Source organism: Pyxicephalus adspersus, chromosome 10 (genome assembly GCF_032062135.1).
Source record: "Pyxicephalus adspersus chromosome 10, UCB_Pads_2.0, whole genome shotgun sequence".
Classification (NCBI taxonomy): Eukaryota; Metazoa; Chordata; class Amphibia; order Anura; family Pyxicephalidae; genus Pyxicephalus; species Pyxicephalus adspersus.
Window position 1 is genome coordinate 30,049,291 of NC_092867.1, and position 7,714 is coordinate 30,057,004.

A 7,714-nucleotide genomic window follows, 5' to 3' on the forward strand; every position below is an offset into this window, starting at 1 on the left:
GTGAACAACCAGCGCTATAACTCTCTGTGAATTACATAACATCTGCTCCTCTTCCCTTCTCAGCACCATCCTAGTAGGCACTCGACTCTTCTCAGCAAGATAAAGTGAGGCTTTAGGAGCAGTGTTTACATACGTTATACAACCACATCAATGAATAATATGCCAATAACTATAGAATTTTTTTTTTTCATGGGACTATAGGATTTTTTACCATTTTCCTTTTATTTCTTATGGGAAAAATTTGGTATAAGTCCTGTTTGGTATAAGTGCAAGGATCTGGAACGGATTAAGGACTTATACCAAGGTACCACTGTATGTATGTATGTATATATATATATATATATATATATATATATACCATTTATTTAATAATAAATAAAAGTGTGATGTTTTTAGAAGCAAACAACTGATAATCAGATTTACTTCTCTAGTATTATGCTTTGCACAATTTGTAAACATCTACTCTTAAGCAAGACAAACACTTGCACAAGCTTGGCACACAATACAAATTCCACTGACAGAGCTGAGTCCATTTAAACAAGAGTTTCATCATAAAAAGTCACATTAGTATATTTGACTCCCAAATTAGAGTTGGTTAAAGCGGACATTAAATCAAGACATTTACAGAGCTCATAAAATATTTGTAATATGCATGGCCAGCTATTTGGATAGAAAAATATTTTGGGTTAAAAGTATCTAAACAGAAGATTCAACACAGAAATACTGTTTTTTTTTGTTCGTCAACAACTGATCTGGTTGGGTTCTCTCTTATGCAGGGCTACTGAAGAATGAGAAAGAAGATTTTTATTTAGTTGGGAAATCCATGGATGAGAACAGTCTATAGATTATTCGCTATGTGGAAATCACATCAGGAAGTTGGGATATCTAAAACTTTTTAGACATGTCAGATTTAGAAAATTACCTTTCCTCATTGTTTCCAGTGAGTGCAGAAAAAATAATTGCTGTACATATAGCACTGTTCAGTTCTATGGAGGGGAAGGCAAACTGTAGGCACCCTGCTGCATTCTGCTCCATAGGAAATGACAGCCGTCTTCACTGGTCGGTTGTGTTCCACTAAAGCAGGTTTTAGATTGGATTTTTAACAAATTTTATAGCATATGTACATAGCCTTATAATTGTTCTTCAAAGACAATAGAGTTTTCCAGTAAGAGACAAGATGAAGAAAGTTTACCTCTACAGGCTACAGCTGTTAGTTATTCCTTGGTAGCTTCAAAATCACTTGGATTTGTATGTAGTACTTGTATAAAATATAAAATGCAAATAAAATATTTTTTGCTTTAATTTTTACTTAGATTACTAATGAACAGTGACCATAAGTGCATATCACATAGAAAGGTCTACATATGGTTAGAGATATGCTTGTGTTTACACAATCTAGCACTAGGACCTGGCACAGTCTACCTTGACCTAGCTGGCATGCTATTGTGGCACACTGACTTGGTACTGATAAAAGAGAAGGATTGACAATCAGATTACAGAGTTTTTCCCATGTGTTAGAAAATCTATCTTCGCTCTACTAGGTACTAGTAGGATTTTCATTATGTTTGTGCTATAGCTTATTCATATACTATAACATATTATTGTACACTTTGCAGTGGATCACAACTACTTGGTGACTATAGACATGTAGACCTTTATTGGGCCATTACTGCTGGCAGCACTTGGGCATGAACATGTCTGCAATAATGCTAATAGAACACATTGGGGTTGATTTACAAAAGGTAATTCTGCTGTTCACTTAGCAAAATTAGTAGACAAGGGATAATTCATATAGTCCAAGGGAATGTGGGGGTAAATTCACTTTGCAAGAACCCCAACCTAATCATGTGCAAGGAAATGTGAAAAGCATGATTTTTGGTTGAACATGATTAAGCGGCTGGTGTCAACAGACCCTCACCTCATTCACCCAATAATTCTATTTTGCAAAGTTAGCAGCTTCACAGGAGTTAAGTGGAAATAACAGGTTTCCGAACTGACTGCAACATGTGCCACAGTAACAGTGTTGCTAAAATCAGAAAACCTACTTGTTAAGGTCATACAAACAGCAATGATCATCAGCAAAGTGCACTAACCTACTTCATTATTTACATCAATATCGCTGTATTCTTTACCTTAACGAAGACCATTTGTGTTTATGCTGCACTTATATGCACACATGCATATAAAACTGATGCAGTTGAAAATAAACATTTCACAAGCACAGTTGTAAAAACAGCAACACCAAAATTATTTTTTTTTTACGTGCTAAAAGCAAAGTCAGCTATTTCCCAAAATATTACCCGCAAGAGCTTTGTTTAAACACAACAACAATAGTAAGCCAACTTTCTGATTCAACAAACATTCATTTTATCTAATCAAGTAGACACGCAATCAGTATTTCGACTCTGGGTCAAAGTTAGATCCATTTTATGAAATGTTTTTTAAGCCTTCATTTTGTAACTTTACAGAGGTAATAGATTTTGCAAAAACTTTCTTTATCCTGATGTTACAATGCAAAAATCAAAGATATAGTATAATAGTATTAAAGAACCATGGAATATGAATGAAGCCACATATATTCCAGTGGCCTGGTCTTTGTTACAATTACAAGTAAGGTATGTGGATCTAATAGGGCTCATTTGATAAAAACACAGCTTAGTCCCCCACTTTTTGCTTCAAAAAAGTTCCCTTGGTAAATTACATTTGTATAAAAGGTACTTAAAATTACATTATTAGATTGGTTCCAATACTTCCAAAAAATGGAACTAATCTAGAAATATTTTTGACCATGCTACAGTTATGCCATTATGGAAACCAGGACTTAAACATTATCTTTGCTAAGGATGGGCACTTCTATGTCAGCCTCCGACTCTAATCTATGGGCCCAACCATACAGCAGCAGTTTCAACTGAATATGTATGCAAAACCAAATATGTTATTTGCATATTGTAAATATATAATCCGATAGGCTCCCTTTGGTTATTTGTTAATGGCAAACAGTCTTTCTGCAGGTGAGTATTCATTGCTACCAAAATCCATACAACCTCACAATACGCATGCACTACAGTCCATAGTCTAGGCATCCCAGAAGGAAATACACCCATGTTAGAATTATTTTCCTGTTTTATAGCCTTTTACAGATTATAAAACATGATTTAGCTTTTAATACTATGTATCAACTTTTTTTTAAGTGAAATAATGTTTGACTCAATAAGGGCAATTTCTTTTAAAGCTTCTACAAATAAGTTGCTGCAGCATGAAAAATAAAGACTGGTTGGTTCATTTACATATCTGTTCAACCAAGATTCACACTTTTTTTTCCCAATAGGGTTACAGACAGAAACAAAACATTTTGGCTGTGGAAGGATTGACAATTCTGACAATATCATTGTTGCTGCCTTTGCCTTTCTGTTCCAGTGACAACAACTCTCTCCATTTATTTCTTGGGGCCACAGGGACAGAAACAAAAATCTAACAGACCTTAAACAGTATTTCCTTCCTACAATGTCCAAAGCACAACATACCCAAATGGTTTGAGCCAAAACAAAACAGATGCTAATGAGTAAATAAACATAATAGAAAATATATAAATATTTACATACTTTTTATCCATCCGTAGCCGCCTTTTATCATTGCTTAGTGGGAATATACAAATGATTGCTTTCCATGGGTACATCCACAGCTCTTTATTGGATCTCTGGAGTGGTATTGTAGCATTAGGAGGTTCTAAGTAGAAAAGATTGTTTACCAGTTATACTAAATATAAACAATTACAACACAAAATCTGATCACATTAAACAAAACTTGGCCACCCTGCAGTTTCCAATACTATTCCATACATTTATTGACATATTGTTTACATCTTATATTGTATTTGGAATATTTATCAGATTTTTTTTCTTCCTACAAATATCTTTATTTGGGAAGGAGTTTTGGCAGTGTGTAGTTCATTTCAGTATGAGTTGATCTTCCAATGTGCATTGGGGTTCTGGCTATACACTCGTGAACCAAAGTTATTCTTTAGGTTTTGATTCATCACAATGAAAAGCCTGAAGAAAAAAGATATCCGTGGCATTTAATATTTTTCTGGTTTTGTCTGATCAAATGCTAAAACTTCTATCACCCAATGATGTTTTGGCCATTCAGTTTCGGACAGAATGAGGTGGGTCGTAAAGTGGTCGAACAGGGAGATGGTGTGAGCTGCCATTGCTGAACTACCTGTAAGGCTGATTGACTGGATGTAAATCTGATCTCATTCTGGGTCAGTGATTGCGAAGGTATTATGGGCAGAAAATCAGAACACCAACCATGCAAGTTGGATATTACAGAGCCAGGTCATCAGTGGCAGTTTACATAATATCTCAGTAAAAGGCCCCCTTTAAAACTGAACTCCAGTGAGTCCCATGTTGTCTTAGCTTCCACTTCTTTTTGGCACTCGCTGTTCCATCTCTCACCACCATCTTCTTCCTACAGGAATTCTCTTAGTGTCACCCAAACTCGCCCTGCACAGGCTCACCAAATGTAAAAAAAATCTAAAGCGACAATCTCATTGCGCATGCGTGAGAATGAGCACTTTTTATAGGAAAGTACCTTGACGACCCATGTCAGATATCAGGCATGTGCAGAAGGAGCTACTCACAGCCTTCTGGGATATGTAAATGCTAGTATCCCAGGGTTTCCCCCTTCAGTTTTTTATTGCAGTGGTAGTAAAGAAGGAATGGAAGGCGACCTCCTTAAAAAAAAAAGTATTGGACAAATATTATATATAAAAGGAATAGGCACCCTTTTTTATCATATTAAAAATGTGATGATACGTCCTTTCAATGCAGCTCATTGATACATCAATTCTTTCCCCTAAGCAAGCAGTGTAAATTCCCACTATATCCTGGTTATAGTCTCTTGTATGCCCTGCACAGGGAGAGGGGGAAGCAGCAATGTAACTTTGTAACATTAGGTTATACAATGGAAAAGCTACAGGTTTATTCAATAAGCCAAAGAAGTTTAAACCCATAACAAGCATTAAGATTTCTCTCAGCAGAAAGCAGTAAACTGCAGTCTGTTCCAGGGTTTTCACTGCTTTGTTACATATTCCTATCACAGTTTGTGAGCTTGTATTGTGCTCATGAGACATCTGATCACATCATATTCCAATATGGTTCTGGAGTTGCTGATTATGTAAACTAAAGCTGCGTACACACGTGCAATTTTTGTCGTTGGAAAGGATCTTTCACGATCCTTTCCAACGACAAAGGACTACATGATGCATGAACGGTACTGTACATACAGCACCGTTCTGCTCTATGAAGAGGGGAGGGGGAGAACGACGGAGCTGCACCCTGCTGCGCGCTCTCCCCCTTCCCTTGCATTAGGATCGGTCGTCGTTCATCGTTCGTGGATCCGCCAGGATATATACATAGGTCTCATAAATGTTGGATGCCAATTTACCAAAGCTTTAAAGCGGACCGAAACTCAGAATTTTCCCTTTACATAAAACCATTTAATGCAAAGTAAAAATTGTGTTATTTGTTTTGTGCAACAACCTTTTGCAACAAGCTCTTGGGTGCTCCTTCTACGCAATGCTGAGCATCTCTGGCATGCATAGAAGGGGCCTTTTCGTGAAAAGTGAAAAAAATTGTCATGCACAGTGAGATCGGCATGTTTTTTTCCAGCCTACGTCGCCCAATCTCGTGCCTGGGTCGGGTGACATAGGGGGAAGACCCCAGAAGAAGACGTGAAGATGGCGGCCCAAAGACGGATGCCGGGATGACACGGGACCTAAAGGAAGAGACCCCTGGATGGATTGGACTGCCCAGTGGGATTTTGAGTTTAGTTCCTCTTTAGCTTTGTCTTAAACCCGGCTAATCCAACCAATGGATCATTGCAGTGTACTTTACATCCTTTACACATGTAACAAGTGCCCTAAAAACATGGCCACAGGATCAGAATTGGTACATTTTTACCAACTCTAACACCTGGTAGCAAATAATTGCTTTTGACCTCAACTTTGATTCCAATGGGATCCACCATGGGTGAGACATGGGGTAAGACTCTTGGGTTAGCTTTTGCACCTACATATGATTTATGATTTGTGATTTGAGAAGATGGTGGGGGCACAACTAGTCTATGAGAATACCTTCTATAAAAATTAATTGTATGCTTCAAAAAGCCTGAAAATAGCCCCATGCGTGAGCTTGCTAAGCAGAAATATCAGCACCACAAATTTTATCACAATATGGACCCTTGTTGGGGTGTCAGACACATCTATGCTCACCCCGCTAGCCCCCAAGTCATCACTTTGTTTCTGCACAATGTAATGAAAGCCGCTTTATAATAAGTATTTGACTACAATATAGAGCCATTCACAGATGTTATGATATTACTTGCTGCAGAACACAGGGATGACATAGCAGTCAGAGGAGATCAGGGACAGCTGAAGGCGGCCTTCTTGTCCCAGGAGCTGACACTCTCGGAAATGTCGGTGGTGCTCCCGATATCTCTACTTAGCCATCCCAAAATGCAGCAGCTCAGATGGTGGAAGTACATTGGATTCAGACTGCTACATGTATTACTAGGTGGTGACAGGGTCTCGTTTTTGCCTCCTCTTTTTCATCATTTAGATCCCCATGACCGTTCCTTTAATATGCGGAAAAGCTCCTAAAAGACACTGTTGTCACCACACCGCCATTTTGTTTTAGCAGACTGCACACTTTGGCCCCCGTCCTGTGCTATCCTCCCCACAATGCAGAGAGAAAAAGAAGCTATTGGTTCCCCATATGAAACATTCCAGCATGTTCAAACCATGAGCAACCCAGTGCAATGTTTGGGACCTCACCTCATGCTATAGTCATAACAATAAAACAGCTGGTTGCTATGGAGACACATTAAGGTGAACCAGCTGAATTCCAATCCTCTAATTACTTTCACCAAACAGTTTTTGCATTAATCTGTACTCACCATTTCCTCTCACAGCACTGCACCTTCATCCCTCTCCTGACTGAACTCCTCAGCCTGGGTGAGGGTCACATGACCAGGGCCTGCAGGTGCAGCAGCTGCCATATTAGCAGCTCTGGAAAACACCAGAACCTTCATGCAATGTCACATTCATTCCTTCATTCTGCAATACAAAAATAAAGTATTAGAGCCCCTCTTTAACATCTATTAAGGGCTCCATTGCAGAGATTTAGCCTGACTTCCTGTCATGATGACAACAAATAGGAAGTGATGTAAAATCCCTAACAACAACAACATAGACTAGGGAAATGGTGAAACCCTTGTCATCCCTTGCAGCCATGTCAGCTCACCAACACATGTATACATCACCCGGATTTGTTTTCATTCACTAAAAATTCCCTAATGCTATGTGACTTATATAATACAACATAGTCCTGATATGTTCATATATTGATACAATTAGGTTATTATGTATATTGGTGTTTAGGTTATTGTTTGAACTATTTTATATATTGCCAAAAGGCGAAGTACAACATCTTTTATTAAAACTACATCACAAACTACACTCCTGTTCATTATATAGAATTGATTATACAGGCATTCTCAGTACTTGTTCTTAATATGTATATATGGACTATACACAGTATCACTTCTCTTGTCCTGTGCACTGGGTGTAATTCTGAGTATCTGTCCTTATTCTGTATATATGGAATTTACACAGTATCACTTCTCTTGTCCTGTATGTTGGGTGTAATTCTCAGTA

General features: G+C 38.0%; 1 long non-coding RNA gene across 1 annotated transcript in view; it reads right to left on the reverse strand.

Annotated features, from left to right (window-relative positions):
• The window catches only part of LOC140340159 (uncharacterized), an 82,933-nt gene extending 75,825 nt beyond the window's left edge, over window positions 1–7,108 (reverse strand). Inside the window, exons 1-2 of the long non-coding RNA XR_011922604.1 lie at window positions 6,955–7,108; window positions 3,603–3,726 (exon numbers count right to left, since the gene is read on the reverse strand). This is a non-coding gene — a long non-coding RNA (uncharacterized lncRNA). The remainder of the gene's footprint in view (window positions 1–3,602; window positions 3,727–6,954) is intronic.
• Window positions 7,109–7,714: the final 606 nt, after the last annotated feature.